At 38.8% G+C, this 16,754-nt stretch overlaps 7 non-coding genes across 7 annotated transcripts; all 7 read right to left on the minus strand.

Moving 5' to 3' along the window:
• Positions 1-1,407: 1,407 nt before the first annotated feature.
• On the minus strand, positions 1,408-1,479 carry Trnae-cuc. Its single transcript has one exon. It is a non-coding gene; the product is annotated as a tRNA-Glu (tRNA).
• A 2,286-nt stretch (positions 1,480-3,765) lies between these two features.
• Trnae-cuc lies at positions 3,766-3,837 on the minus strand. Its single transcript has one exon. It is a non-coding gene; the product is annotated as a tRNA-Glu (tRNA).
• Positions 3,838-6,252: 2,415 nt separating this feature from the next.
• Trnae-cuc lies at positions 6,253-6,324 on the minus strand. Its single transcript has one exon. It is a non-coding gene; the product is annotated as a tRNA-Glu (tRNA).
• Positions 6,325-8,749: 2,425 nt separating this feature from the next.
• Trnae-cuc lies at positions 8,750-8,821 on the minus strand. The gene has a single exon. It is a non-coding gene; the product is annotated as a tRNA-Glu (tRNA).
• Positions 8,822-10,970: 2,149 nt separating this feature from the next.
• Positions 10,971-11,042, minus strand: Trnae-cuc. Its single transcript has one exon. It is a non-coding gene; the product is annotated as a tRNA-Glu (tRNA).
• Positions 11,043-13,180: 2,138 nt separating this feature from the next.
• Positions 13,181-13,252, minus strand: Trnae-cuc. The gene has a single exon. It is a non-coding gene; the product is annotated as a tRNA-Glu (tRNA).
• Positions 13,253-16,162: 2,910 nt separating this feature from the next.
• Trnae-cuc lies at positions 16,163-16,234 on the minus strand. Its single transcript has one exon. It is a non-coding gene; the product is annotated as a tRNA-Glu (tRNA).
• Between the last annotated feature and the right edge of the window lie 520 nt (positions 16,235-16,754).

A 16,754-nucleotide genomic window follows, 5' to 3' on the forward strand; every position in this document is an offset into this window, starting at 1 on the left:
GAGTGAGTGAGTGAGTGAGTGAGTGAGAGAGAAAGAGAAAGAGAAAGAGAAAGAGAAAGAGAAGAGAAAGAAAGGGAGAGGGGGGGGGGGGTGAGAGATAGAGAGAGAGAAAGAATGAGAGAAGAGAGAAAGAGAGAGAGAGAGAGAGAAGACAAGAGAGAAACAGAGAGAGAGAGAGAGAGAAGACAAGAGAGAAACAGAGAGAGAGAGAGAGTCTGGACAAGTCAAGTGGCCATTTGTGCTGTTATGTTAGTGTTGATACTTGAGTGTACTGGTGTTAGATAGTTTCCCCTAACTCGCCCTATGCCTAGCAGTGCATTCACCAGCCAATCAGCATTTATGAGGATTAATAACGTCATCAACCGAAGTCCCAACGCGTTGAGAGTACTCTACCAAAGACGCTTTTAGGAAAAACTGACAGTAGTTCTCCAAATCCTGTAAGTATGAGGGGATATATGCAGCTTGCGTCTTCTATGATGGAAGATGAGCTGGCAATATTTTGGAAACTCACTTTTGATCCTATCGAGAAAATTTAGGAGGGCAAGTAACAAAATGGGTAATGCTAATGTTCATAGGAACTATCATTTCAATTGTATGTTAATTTGGCTCTGTATGCCATATTTAATATTGTTTTTTTCCTTCTCAGAGACTGTAAAGTTTAACAAGCTACCTCAACTTTCTGTACTGAAACTGCGACCAAGGTGATACTCTTCAGTGAACCTGTTCCTTCCCCGTCTCCTAATGTTACTGACCAGACGCCACAAGGACCCCACACTTCCGTTCTTACACTTCTCACTTCACCTTGTACACTTCCAACCCCGAAGAGCCTGCATTGGGGTCCGGGAAGAGGAAGTTTACGGAGAAGTTTAAAGCATGCAAAACGATGCAGGACGAATATCATGCTACAAGATTATGGCAGATGGCTGAAATTCGTGAGGCTCAGGTGAAAGAACATCACGAACGGATGGAAAGTGAGAAGCTGAAAAAAGAAACTTGAAGTACACGCAACAATATAAGGGCAAGAGTCTCATTCGTCCATCTCAATAAAATCAATTCTCGACCCCTAAAACTGAGACGGTTCACTTGAGCTATAACAGCCACACCCACAGTGTTCTTTAACCAAATATATTGTAGATAGTGATCATCCTATGATTCTTTAAAGCACTATTTAGTTGACATTATTAAAAACAAATTAAAGCCTAGACACGCCTGGCTTAGGGGGAGTTTAACTGCAATGTTGCCAAAATGACCGGAGGTAATTCAGAAACACGAGTTGAGGAACTAATATTTCAGTAAATTGGCCTTGCTCTTGATTACATGGCTAATTAGTGTTCTGTAATCATTTGTCACATGTCTAAACACTTGCCAATACAGATTATCTTTCATTATCACCAAGTACAAAGATATTTCCCGTGCCGGGAATCGAACCCGGGCCTCGCGGGTGAGAGCCGCGTATCCTAGCCACTAGACAACACGGGATATAGTATAAGAGCTAACATACAAAGTAAAAGAAGAAAAAAAATAACGGTGCTTTTTCAAGACTGGTCACACTCCTGTGGAAGCCAGAAACTATAAAACGGTGAAAGTAGTGAGAGGCATTTAAATTCCAAAATATTTGGAACAGCGTAGTAGAAAGTTTTATACCATATCAAAGAAATGGTATTGTATTATCACAACTGTCGCAACCATCTCCAGTTATGCACAGTATCTGGGTATATTATGACGTTGCATGTACAGGTAGATATAGAATATCCACAGATATAAACACATTTATTAATTCACTCACTTTCTTTCACCCGCATACATACATACACACATACATGCATAAACACACACACACACACACACACACACACACACACACACTATATATATATATATATATATATATGTGTGTGTGTGTGTGTGTGTGTGTGTGTGTTGTGTTCTCAGAATAAGTACTACCGACGTATGCGATTTACCATACATATAATATGTCAGTACACAAAATAAAATAACTTTTATATAAACTTTAAAGCAACTACTTTACTTCAAAGTAATATCTTCCAACCAATTTGGTAATAATACAAAATTAGTATCTGATGATAGGCTGGTAAGTCGCAAATGTCAAGCAATCCTCATTCGCTGCCATGCACATTTGCGTCATAAGGAGACTATAATGAGCGACTAGTCACATCCACGGGGGGGGGGGGGGGGGCAGATGGACAGGAGGCGAAGGATTCCATTGCAACGGCATCTAAAGCAGGCAATCTCGACTAAAATCCTCGGACCGGACGAGTTGAAGAGTCTTGATCATGTAAAACGGAAGCATGTCAGTAGCCAATCAAACGGATTTTATAACTATAATGATAATCATTGAGAACGTACAAGATTTATTTAATAAACTTTCAATAGGAACATTTCTGCCTACTTTGTAAGCTACGGCAACAGAGGAAATTAGGTTTTAGGCCAGTGTCAGAATTCAGGTCAAGCTTACATTTGTTTCCACATTTAATAAGTGAATAAAATTGAATATGAAAGAAAGAAAATCAACAAAAAATATCTGCTAATTCTTTCCAAAATGGATGCATTTTCTCAAGAGAATATATACGAGGTAAAGCGTACACTGGTAAAAACCGATATACAGAGAAGTACATCTCAAAAACGGGTGTGCTGTTTCGCTATACTGAATATGAGGGGTCGGGGGCAGAGCTGGGAAGGTAGTGGGCGTAAAAGACCACACAAATCTTTTACAGTAAGTGAAACTTCCATATTGTGGAAAATTGGATTACTAAATATTAAAGTGAATTAGGTAAGGGCAGTTGTCTTAGAAAGAATTGCATCTCTTGGTATTTGTTTTTTTTAAAATTTAGAACTTGTAGTCAATTTAATTGTCAATATGCACAAATGTAATGTAAAAAAATAACTATAAATAAGCATTTATAGTAGAATTAAGGGAAGAAGTACAAGAAAGGCATTTGTCGTAATTTTTCTAGCAAATATTTACAGATATTTCGTCCTTAAATACCTTTGCACCGAAAAAGCAGTCTATACAATCATATAGATGTTACATGTAAAGTTTAAAGTGAGCGCTCGCACAATCACAAGACTGCCAGCTGATCCATTGCGTGTTCTTAATGTCCTGAAATCTGCTGTAAACCATCATAAAAAAATACTCTTTTTATATTATAACAAGACCTCCATCAAGCTACCCCAGACGAAGGACAATGGCAGTCGTTCCAAAAATGTAGGGTAAAATGTAGGGATATGACAGAGCAAAGGTGACGGGGGAAGACAATGGAGTCATTCCGACTGGGCATATGGCCATTAGTGAAAAAGTCCCTCGTTCCTCCTACAAGGCAGTTCGGTCTGACTACGTGAGTAATAATCCCTGCCTTGAACCAGGTTCCAGAGCTAGATAGGGACATTCTGAGGCCATGTGGCATAGGTATGTGGGCATAGGCGTACGTCCTAAGGTCACTTAGTCTCTGTTTTATTTTAGTTATGAGGATGATAAACCTTTTATGAACCCCATTAAACCATGATGTATTCCAGATAAGTTATAAAAGAAACATTGTTGAAAATGTAAAGCTTATAGTGCACAAGATTAACCGTTGTTCTTAATTAATTCGTCGACGGTTTCAACTTCATTGATTATAAGATTATTCTCTCAGATAGTCTCTTCTACTTTCATCACTTTGGTTTTGATCACATTTAAGTATAATTCTGGATGACTTATCAGGTGACACTTATTGTGTGACTAAATTTTAGTCTTTCCATAAAACTTTCCCGTGCCGGGAATCGAACCCGGGCCTCGCGGGTGAGAGCCGCGTATCCTAGCCACTAGACAACACGGGATGTAGGAAATCTGAGTAAATTAGAAACTTTCTATCATGCATACTTACATACATACAAATATACATAATACGCATATTTATACATACATTTTTTTTATTTGTGTTCTTTTGTGTATATGTATATATCTGTATACATATATGTATGCACACGCATATCTATATACATATATACACACACACATTTACATACAAATAATATACACTGCCCCCACATATATATGTATATATATGTATATACACATATAATGCACACACACGCACACACACACACACACACACACACACACACACACACACACACACACACACACACACACACACACACACACACACATTATATACATATAATGTACATACACACACAAATGTATACATATTTATATATACACACATGTACAGTCGGTAAAACAAGTACCTTTAATCGGGAGATGATGAAACTAAAACAATCACTAAGAGTTGATTCGGATATGTTGGTACCTGTTGTTTTCAGAGCTCGGAACAGATGAAGCTTCATAATGTATTCGAATAGAGTTGTTATGGCAAGTTCCTCGTATCATGCCAATATTAGCAATGGAGACCCCGTAGACAATTAGTAGCGTCATAATTACGCTTTACTCTGAGGGACTATCAAGTTTCGAAAAATCGAAATTGGTTATTTCGAAGCCAACCGCGTCGCTTGTGAATCCAGCGCAACTGAATCCACGAGAGACAAGACCAGAAGTGGGCATCTTATGGGCACGACGGAGGAAGATGATCAAGTAAATGTCATTCAGAACTACAATTCAATGTGCTCTATAAAAGACCAATAGGAAGCTTGCATTGAAGTGCATTAATGAAAACCATTTGATACTCACAGTGACAACACCCCTTACTAGGTTCGAAAAGGGGGCGTGGGAAGTAGTTAGTTGCCATGTCCCGTTATTGTGAGCCATTTTCTTCTTAGTTATTTACACTCATTATCATTTTTTTTAACAATCCATAACTACTACAAGGGATGCGTACCCCCTTTGTTCTGCTGGCTACAGCACGCAGACTGTCAGAAATCGTTGGGCAGTTGGAGTGGATGCACAGCGGCCGAGTAGGGGAGCCGACGAATGTCGGGCTCGTTAGATTTACGGGGTATACCTACGTGGACTGGACGAGATGTTTCTACCATCGGTGAGGGTCATGTTCTTCACCGAGCCGGAGCCATTTTACCTTCTCCAGGATAACAGCCCTATCCACACGAACAGTATCGTGAAGGCGTGATTTCGGCAACACCCCGAGATTACGCTGTGCCACATCCACCCAAATCGCCAGATCTCAGTCTCATTGAGTGCTTGGCTTTCCCCAAGATTACACCCGCAATCGTCATACCGTCGTTGCCCAAGCAATGACGGCATGGGAGCGATTGCGGTCTGTAGACGGATGCCAGTTAACGGCGGCGCTAGGGGCATTCATGTCATGGATTCTTGTCAGCGTTCGCCAAGCTGGTGGCGGCAACTCGAATATTAATAGTAATGGATAATGGGATCATTGCAAGGGGGTGACAAATGCCCCCCCTGCCCCCGTCTCCTAAATGATATCCCACTCAGGGATACCAATATCAGGTCGAGCTCACACATTTGTTTTCCAACCGTTTTCGTCGTCGTATCATAATGTTAAGTCAAAACGCACCGAAAAAAGCAGTCTATACATTCATATAGATGTTACATGTAAAGTTTAAAGTTAGCGCTCGCACAATCACAAGACTGCCAGCTGATCCATTGCGTGTTCTTAATGTCCTGAAATCTGCTGTAAACCATCATAATCTCTTTTTAAAAAAAGTACTCTATTTCATAACAAGAGCTTCATCAAGCTACCCCAGACGAAGGACAATGGCAGTCGTTCCAAAAAATATAGGGTAAAATGTAGGGATATGACAGAGCAAAGGTGACGGGGGAAGACAATGGAGTCATTCCGACTGGGCATATGGCCATTAGTGAAAAAGTCCCTCGTTCCTCCTACAAGGCAGTTCGGTCTGACTACGTGAGTAATAATCCCTGCCTTGAACCAGGTTCCAGAGCTAGATAGGGACATTCTGAGGCCATGTGGCATAGGTATGTGGGCATAGGCGTACGTCCTAAGGTCACTTAGTCTCTGTTTTATTTTAGTTATGAGGATGATAAACCTTTTATGAACCCCATTAAACCATGATGTATTCCAGATAAGTTATAAAAGAAACATTGTTGAAAATGTAAAGCTTATAGTGCACAAGATTAACCTTTGTTCTTAATTAATTCGTCGACGGTTTCAACTTCATTGATTATAAGATTATTCTCTCAGATAGTCTCTTCTACTTTCATCACTTTGGTTTTGATCACATTTAAGTATAATTCTGGATGACTTATCAGGTGACACTTATTGTGTGACTAAATTTTAGTCTTGCCATAAAACTTTCCCGTGCCGGGAATCGAACCCGGGCCTCGCGGGTGAGAGCCGCGTATCCTAGCCACTAGACAACACGGGATGTAGGAAATCTGAGTAAATTAGAAACTTTCTATCATGCATACTTACATACATACAAATATACATAATACGCATATTTATACATAATTTTTTTTTATTTGTGTTCTTTTGTGTATATGTATATATCTGTATACATATATGTATGCACACGCATATCTATATACATATATACACACACACATTTACATACAAATAATATACACTGCCCCCACATATATATGTATATATATGTATATACACATATAATGCACACACACGCACACACACACACACACACACACACACACACACACACACACACACACACACACACACACACACACACACACACATTATATACATATAATGTACATACACACACAAATGTATACATATTTATATATACACACATATGATGTACAGTCGGTAAAACAAGTACCTTTAATCGGGAGATGATGAAACTAAAACAATCACTAAGAGTTGATTCGGATATGTTGGTACCTGTTGTTTTCAGAGCTCGGAACAGATGAAGCTTCATAATGTATTCGAATAGAGTTGTTATGGCAAGTTCCTCGTATCATGCCAATATTAGCAATGGAGACCCCGTAGACAATTAGTAGCGTCATAATTACGCTTTACTCTGAGGGACTATCAAGTTTCGAAAAATCGAAATTGGTTATTTCGAAGCCAACCGCGTCGCTTGTGAATCCAGCGCAACTGAATCCACGAGAGACAAGACCAGAAGTGGGCATCTTATGGGCACGACGGAGGAAGATGATCAAGTAAATGTCATTCAGAACTACAATTCAATGTGCTCTATAAAAGACCAATAGGAAGCTTGCATTGAAGTGCATTTATGAAAACCATTTGATACTCACAGTGACAACACCCCTTACTAGGTTCGAAAAGGGGGCGTGGGAAGTAGTTAGTTGCCATGTCCCGTTATTGTGAGCCATTTTCTTCTTAGTTATTTACACTCATTATCATTTTTTTTTAACAATTCATAACTACTACAAGGGATGCGAACCCCTTTGTTCTGCTGGCTACAGCACGCAGACTGTCAGAAATCGTTGGGCAGTTGGAGTGGATGCACAGCGGCCGAGTAGGGGAGCCGACGAATGTCGGGCTCGTTAGATTTACGGGGTATACCTACGTGGACTGGACGAGATGTTTCTACCATCGGTGAGGGTCATGTTCTTCACCGAGCCGGAGCCATTTTACCTTCTCCAGGATAACAGCCCTATCCACACGAACAGTATCGTGAAGGCGTGATTTCGGCAACACCCCGAGATTACGCTGTGCCACATCCACCCAAATCGCCAGATCTCAGTCTCATTGAGTGTTTGGCTTTCCCCAAGATTACACCCGCAATCGTCATACCGTCGTTGCCCAAGCAATGACGGCATGGGAGCGATTGCGGTCTGTAGACGGATGCCAGTTAACGGCGGCGCTAGGGGCATTCATGTCATGGATTCTTGTCAGCGTTCGCCAAGCTGGTGGCGGCAACTCGAATATTAATAGTAATGGATAATGGGATCATTGCAAGGGGGTGACAAATGCCCCCCCCCCCCTGCCCCCGTCTCCTAAATGATATCCCACTCAGGGATACCAATATCAGGTCGAGCTCACACATTTGTTTTCCAACCGTTTTCGTCGTCGTATCATAATGTTAAGTCAAAACGCACCGAAAAAAGCAGTCTATACATTCATATAGATGTTACATGTAAAGTTTAAAGTTAGCGCTCGCACAATCACAAGACTGCCAGCTGATCCATTGCGTGTTCTTAATGTCCTGAAATCTTCTGTAAACCATCATAATCTCTTTTTAAAAACAGTACTCTATTTCATAACAAGAGCTTCATCAAGCTACCCCAGACGAAGGACAATGGCAGTCGTTCCAAAAATATAGGGTAAAATGTAGGGATATGACAGAGCAAAGGTGACGGGGGAAGTCAATGGAGTCATTCCGACTGGGCATATGGCCATTATAGAAAAAGACCTGGAGTCCCTCGTTCCTCCTACAAGGCAGTTCGGTCTGACTACGTGAGTAATAATCCCTGCCTTGAACCAGGTTCCAGAGCTAGATAAGGACATTCTGAGGGCATGTGGCATAGGTATGTGGGCATAGGCGTATGTCCTAAGGTCACTTAGTCTCTGTTTTATTTTAGTTATGAGGATGATAAACCTATTATGAACCCCATTAAACCATGATGTATTCCAGATAATTCGTAGAGAAAACATTATTGAAAATGTAAAGCTTATAGTGTACAATTTAACCGTTGCTCTAAAGTAAATTAATTCGTCGGCAACATCATTGATTAAAAGATTATGCTCTCTGATAGTCTCTTCTACGTTCATCATTGGTTTTGATAACATTTAAGTATAATTCCGGATGACTTATCAGGTGACACTTATTGTGTGACTAATTTTAGTCTTTCCATAAAACTTTCCCGTGCCGGGAATCGAACCCGGGCCTCGCGGGTGAGAGCCGCGTATCCTAGCCACTAGACAACACGGGATATAGAAAGTTTGAGTAAATTAGAAACTTTCTATCATGCATACTTACATACATACAAATATACATAATACGCATACTCATACATGCATTTATTTTTTTGTGTTCTTTTATGTATATGTATATATCTGTATACATATATGTATACACACGTATATCTATATACATATATATACACACACATCTACATACAAATAATATACACTGCCCCCACATATATATGTATATATATGTATATACCCATATAACACACACACACACACACACACACACACACACACACACACACACACACACACACACACACACACACACACACACACAAATGTATATATATTTATATATACACATATGATGTACAGTCGGTAAGAAAAAAAAAGTACCTTTACTCGGAAGAAGATGAAACTAAAACAATCACTAAGAGTTGATTCGGATATGTTGGTACCTGTTGTTTTCAGAGCTCGGAACAGATGAAGCTTCATAATGTGTTCGAATAGCGTTTCGGAGTGGTTATGGCAAGTTCCTCGTATCATGCCAATATCAGCAATGGAGACCCCTTAGACAATTAGTAGCGTCATAATTACGCTTTACTCTGAGGGACTATCAAGTTTCGAAAAATCGAGATTGGTTATTTCGAAGCCAACCGCGTCGCTTGTGAATGCAGCGCAACTGAATCCACGAGAGATAAGACCAGAAGTGGGCATCTTATGGGCACGACGGAGGAAGATGATCAAGTAAATGTCATTCAGAACTACAATTCAATGTGCTCTATAAAAGACAAATAGGAAGCTTGCATTGAAGTGCATGAATATCATAAGTTAATGAAAACCATTTGATACTCAATAGCAACACCCCTTACTGGGTTCGAAAAGGGGGCGTGGGAAGTAGTTAGTTGCCATGTCCCGTTATTGTGAGCCATTTTCTTCTTAGTTATTTACACTCATTATCATTTTTTTTTAACAATTCATAACTACTACAAGGGATGCGAACCCCCTTTGTTCTGCTGGCTACAGCACGCAGACTGTCAGAAATCGTTGGGCAGTTGGAGTGGATGCACAGCGGCCGAGTAGGGGAGCCGACGAATGTCGGGCTCGGCAGATTTACGGGGTATACCTACGTGGAAATTATGGACGAGATGTTTCTACCATCGGTGAGGGTCATGTTCTTCACCGATCTCGAGCCATTTTACCTTCTCCAGGATAACAGCCCTATCCACACGAGCAGTGACGGCGTGATTTTGACAACACCCCAAGATAACATTGTGCCACATCCGCCCAAATCGCCAGATCTCAGTCTCATTGAGAGTGTTTGGGCAGCCATGGGCAGAGACTTTTCCCAAGATCACACCCGCAATCGTCATATCGTCGTTGATCAAGCAATTATGTTATGGGAGCGATTGCGCTTTGCAGACGGATGCCAGTTAACGGCGGCGCTAGGGGCATTCATGTCACGGATTCTTGCCAGCGTTCGCCAAGCTGGTGGCGGCAACACGAATATTAATAGTAATGGATAATGGGATCATTGCAAGGGGGTGACAAATGCCCCCCCCCCCCCCTTGCCCCCCTCTCCTAAATGATATCCCTCTCAGGGATACCAATATCAGGTCGAGCTCACACTTTTTTTTTCCAACCGTTTTCGTCGTCGTATCATATTGTTAAGTCATAAAGCGTAAAGATATATATATATATTTTTTTAGCGAGTGTACATTGATAGGAGCCGTATCACGCAATTTAATTTACTGCACACGAGAGACATGGCGAAATAACGTACCCAATCAATAACTTATACCTGTGCATTCATCGTTTTTCTAGAGGGGATCAGAGACTAGGAACACAATAGATAAAACTAGTAAAAAGTAAATATATCTAATCTGTATCTAGTAATCGTTGAAATCGCAACAGACAGAGATGCGGGTGAGCTGCAGGTCATCTAAGTCAGGTATGTATTGACCTCGAATACATACCTGATGAATGAAACTCGTTATTAAAGGAATTTTGATATTCAAAGGAATTTCATTTGTAATGCCCTTAAAAACAAAATGGGTATTAAGTGATGTACCAAAGAAAAAAACGTGATTGCGCCCAAGTAGTAAAAGAACGTAAAGGTGATTTCTCAGCCAGCACGATTAGGTTGCATTGAAATCACCGAAAAACTTCCCGTGCCGGGAATCGAACCCGGGCCTCGCGGGTGAGAGCCGCGTATCCTAGCCACTAGACCACACGGAATATGTTTATGTATTTAAAAAAAGAAAAAAAAATGACTCCGTTAGTAAATATGGGCCCTCAAATTAAATGGCATGAACCTGATTCATAAATCAAATATATATATAAACATGTGCACACTAAAACACATATGTGTAATAAAAAGAAACACACACACACACACACACGCTCACTTTGAGCTCACCTGTAAGCACTATTAGTTCACGTAGTTATGTACTAAGCATTTGTAAGTACCTTAAGCCGACTTTTCTCCTTTGCCTGGGTTTAGATGTATGTGTTCTATTACATTATAAATATAGCCTATAAACTACTACGATTTGATATGTACCTCGAGTATTCACCCATATGTGTCTATTTTTTTTTTTACTAAAGGCTTACATGGGCGAAGGTTACAAAAGCGCTAAGTATTCTGCGGGTTCTTCATCACCTGTCTTGAAGTGCAGATCGCACAATGCTTCAGTAGATTTACCGAGCGCTTATTCGTAACGTGGATGTGAGGCTTATTCATCTGCATCTCCCACTGTTTTCCGGATGCTGGACTCAGTTCATAATGAAGCTCTCAGAATCTGTACAAGGGCTTCGGGGTCTTCACCTGTGGAGTCCCTGTATACTGACAGTGCTGATCGGAGGGCCAAGGCAGCTGCCGCTCAGCCCTGTGATGCTCGTTTTCCTCTCCCACACATCGAGCTGAAGCCCAGCATCAGTTGTCTCGCGATAAATGAAAGGAGCACTCGAGGCATAACTCTACAAACAACTTCGAGAGATTAGAGGCCCTGACAGTTAGGTGATCAGCGTCCATCCCAGCCGACAAGTAGAAGTTGTGTTAACAAGGCTGGGAATCGGGATTGACTCATGGACCGATGATGGCTCAAAGTGAAGCACGTTGTGAGGGATGTCAAGCGCCATTAACGGTCGCATGATGTGGAAAGATGTGGAGCATTTTCAGACCAAAGAAGCATGTACTTGTCTTCTCCATATACACTTCAGAATGTATTGGGGAATTGTGACATGGGACATGGTCTTATTAGATTCCCAAATGAGATAAAAATATTAATACAGTTTAATTATGCATAATATGTAATGATTTTATACATTTAAGCATATTTATCTTTAGATCTTTAATGTAATACTTCTTGTTATCTAATTTTACCTATTTGCTATTTATTGATAGACTTTTAATGTTTTAAATATCTCAACATTTTAATCCCACAAGGTATTCGCCTCAAATGACGCTTCAGGTAATAAAAAACAATAAAAATCAATCACTCAATCATCTACTTGTGTGTATATATAAGTAGATAAATAAATATATATACATTCATACATATGTGTGTGCATATATATGCATAGACACAAACACACATTGTGTATATATATATGTATATATATGTATTATCTATAAAGTAATATCTATAATGTATTATCTATAATGTAATATCTATAAAGTATTATCTATAATGTAATATCTATAATGTATTATCTATAATGTATTATCTATAATGTAATATCTATAATGTATTATCTATAATGTAATATCTATAATGTATTATCTATAATGTAATATATATGTATATATATACACACACACACGCACACACACACACACACGCGCGCGCGCGCACACACACACACACACACACATTAATTCATCAGGTTCAATGTATATTTTGTAGACAGCTGAAGGAATTTATCGCAGTCCTCTATATGCTCTTTAATTTAATTTATATTACAGCTGCATATCCCTATTAAAAGGCACGTCTACGAATCAGAATGAAAACATTAAGAACAAAAACAAAAGCAAAACATTAAGAACAAAAAACATTAAGAACAAAAAAAAATAAGAACAAAAAACATTAAGAACAAAAAACATTAAGAACACGGTCATGCACTCACACCAACAACGTAGCTGATCACGGTGAACTTCGCATTTGAATAAGATTAGTGATCATGAGCTGCAATGATAAATGCCCCTTACCTTGTACTTTGACCCACGCCTCTTACAACCGATTCAGTGAGTAGTTGTCCAGTTCGCGTTGACTACCTTGTTTGTAATCATGATAACTTGTTATGGAAACTACACCGTTTAATCTCCAGTTCAGTTTACTTCTTACGTTGGACACACTATGATTTTCCTGAAAAGTTTCCCGTGCCGGGAATCGAACCCGGGCCTCGCGGGTGAGAGCCGCGTATCCTAGCCACTAGACCACACGGGAGATACATATATATGATATAATTAAGGGAATAAATTGTAAGGTTGAAGACATGTAGAGATGTAATGTTGTAAGGGTGCAGGTACGGCAAAATGGCAGTTTCAGAGTAATTCACATAAAACCAGTACGTTACTTCAGATTACTGGATCGAGTAACCTCGAACATAAATGGTGTTCTAGATAGGAAGTTGGAAATTTTTGCCATCCACATCTGTATGACAGCATGATGAATTTAAAATATACAACGGGGGGGGGGGGGTGTCATTTTTCTAGGTTTGTTGAAAAAAAATATATTTATTGCCCTTGCAAAGACATTTAAAACTATAATATATTTCATAAATAACGTGCAGCTTGTGACCTTATTATATATATATTAACTAATATCTTATCTCTGAAAATGTAAAATGGAATAAATTACTTGAATTTTATGTGGGGAAATTAAAATTTTATTTCCCTCTCTCTTTTGTCGAATCATTTGAGAGGGAGGCATGGAGACGGTGAAAAATGTCATATCGAAATTTACATGAATTACGGGCAGTCAGTCTGCGTTAGACATTTCATGCTTTTACATCGAATCGAAGAATTAGTATTGATATTATCATTGATTTGTGTCGTCGTATCAGATTATATTAATGCTAATTCTAATAATGTAGATCGAAAGGAAATTAATGAATACATATAAATAATGATGATGAAGTTAGGGTCTGTGGAGGAGGAGAGCTCCAGTGTGGATATCCTGCATTCTCGAGGCGTTTTGCGAGCACTCTGGGTGGACTTGGCATTAGGAAGTCGGTGATCCAAGCTCTCACGGCTACAGCCAAGAAAAAATATACACATATTCCTATACTTGGAAAAAAAGGATAAACTGTATGCGCAATTTCGTTTTAGACATTTGATTGACAGTCTTAGTATAACCGGATTAACAATAATTGAGAGATTTCTGTATATCGTGTATTGCCCTTTTGTGTGGCCGCAATTAATTACGCTAACAAGGGCCATCCCATCATGGATCTGCCACTGATGATTATAATTAAAGTGTATGTGCCATAGAGTGACGTTGTCATAGCAAATTCAACTTCTGCAACACCACTCCGTTTCGAGAATAAGAAATCGTGTAATCGTATTCACTTTCAGATATTCCATGTTCAGGCAGTGATAGTAAAGTAGATGAATGGCACCCGGGAAGGACTGTGGAACTGCGGGGTGTTAGTCGGTTTGCCTGAGAGTCAATAATTTTTTTTTCTTCAGATCTCAGACATTGAGGTGTTATTTGCAATGTTTAACGTGTTCGGGTGCAAAATGGGATTACCAGGTACTTGAGCTATAAGGCGGAGGACAATATAGGTAATTCCATCCTCACCTGGGGCGGACGCTTTTCCTGCAATTTTAGACTGACTAAGGTGATTCTGAATCTTTGTGGGAAGTGAACTTAATTTGGACGCTCCAGCTAAGGAGCATGTCTGCCTGTACAAGAGGACTATAGAACTGCGGGGTGTTAGTTGGTTTGCCCGAGAGTCGATAAATTCCTTTCCAGCCCTCAGACATTAAGGTGTTATTATTAATGCTTTGTAGGAACTGTTCAAAATGTTCATTTCTGATATGATTTTTTAATTCCCGTAGACTTTGGCTAGCCTTAAGAAACTGAAAAAGGTTGTCACGGGTATTGTCCTGCTTGTAGATCTCAAAAAGCTCCTGAACTCGCCTTTGTTCCCTTAATAGTGTAGGGTCACCGGCCCGCTTAGGTTGTCTAGGGCGTTGTGAGTTGTTGCTCTTGAGGGTTTTCCTTGGACAGACCCAGGTGTAGAAGTAATCAACGACCACTTTCGTCATGTCCATAGTGTGCCGTGATTCTGAAAGTTGGGCTGTGAACAAGTTTGAAACTTTCTACATCTTGCGTATACATCGAACAGACAATATGTAAATGCTGATGTTGCACATTATTGTCATCAGACTTCTGCACCAGCTTATGCGATATGGTGTCACTGACAGAAGTCAATAGGCCTGTCATTCCTGTATTCGTATAGGTGTAGTGCCCTCTTATCTAGGGGCAATGTTGAAACTTTGCTATATATAGCTTATATATATGTAAATGTATCTAAGCGTCACTATGCATACCCATATATAAATAAATGTAAATCAATAAAGCCCTATCATTATATATCAATATATGTATATATATATATATATATATATATATATATATATGTATACACATGTACACACACACACACACACACACACACACACACACACACACACACACACACACACACTCACACACACATATATATGTAATATACATATATGTGTATATATACATATATAGATACATATACATATATATTTATACATATGCATATATATATGTATATATACATATGCATAAACACACGCGTATATATGTATATGTACAGATTTATATGTGTGTATATGTATGTATATATCTGTACACACACCAATATATGCATATATATATATATATATATATATATATGTATATATATGTATATATATATATGCAGTATATATATATATATATATATATATATATATATATATATATATATTTATGCAGTATATATATTTATGCAGTATATATATATATATATATATATATATGCAGTATATATATATGCTATATATATATAGTATGCTATATATATATAGTATGCTATCTATATATAACGTATATATATATATATATATATATATATACTATGTATATATATAATATATATATGTATATATGTGTGTGTGTGTTATTAATTTAGCTTTTTAATTACTGATCCAATTTATACTCCCTGTGGTTTGGCACATGGCGGAGATCTTCCCTTTGCATACCATTTTCACCCTCTAATTGAGGTGAAGGTGGGAATGCTGTGTGGCTCCGCGGTAGTTTGGCAACCAGAAAACCTTCCCGTGCCGGGAATCGAACCCGGGCCTCGCGGGTGAGAGCCGCGTATCCTAGCCACTAGACCACACGGGATATAAATTAAATGAATACTCTCAAATTATCAGTTTATTACATTTACTTTTGGTCTTTAAAATCAACATAAAACAAAACAATTTAAATCCCCGCTGATAAATGGAAGCCGGAAAAAGAGTACACCTAATTTTATGGATATATAAAAGGTATTTGTCTATACAGTAGCTCATTTAAAATATTATTGATAATTCTAAAATGGCAGTAAAGAAGAAAAATGCAATGCAGTCCTGTAGCAGTTACTGTAATGACTGAAACTAATTACTATCTCTGCCTCGTATAATAGAGTTTTATGCTTCCCCTTGACACAAAATGATCTTCCAAGATACGGTTTTTTATAACACCTGCATTATTTATGAATATATACAAAGATTCTATTGCCCCAAATAATCAGTACAGCGAAAAGGCCTTCACTAATCAACCCAAAACTTTTTATTTTCCCTTTAATTCAAATTTCAAAGCTCAAATCGGTTTAACTTCTTTCTGTTTTTGCTTAAACTACATAAATTAAAATCAAAACAAT

The sequence above is a fragment of the Penaeus chinensis genome, chromosome 15 (assembly GCF_019202785.1).
Source record: "Penaeus chinensis breed Huanghai No. 1 chromosome 15, ASM1920278v2, whole genome shotgun sequence".
Classification (NCBI taxonomy): domain Eukaryota; kingdom Metazoa; phylum Arthropoda; class Malacostraca; order Decapoda; family Penaeidae; genus Penaeus; species Penaeus chinensis.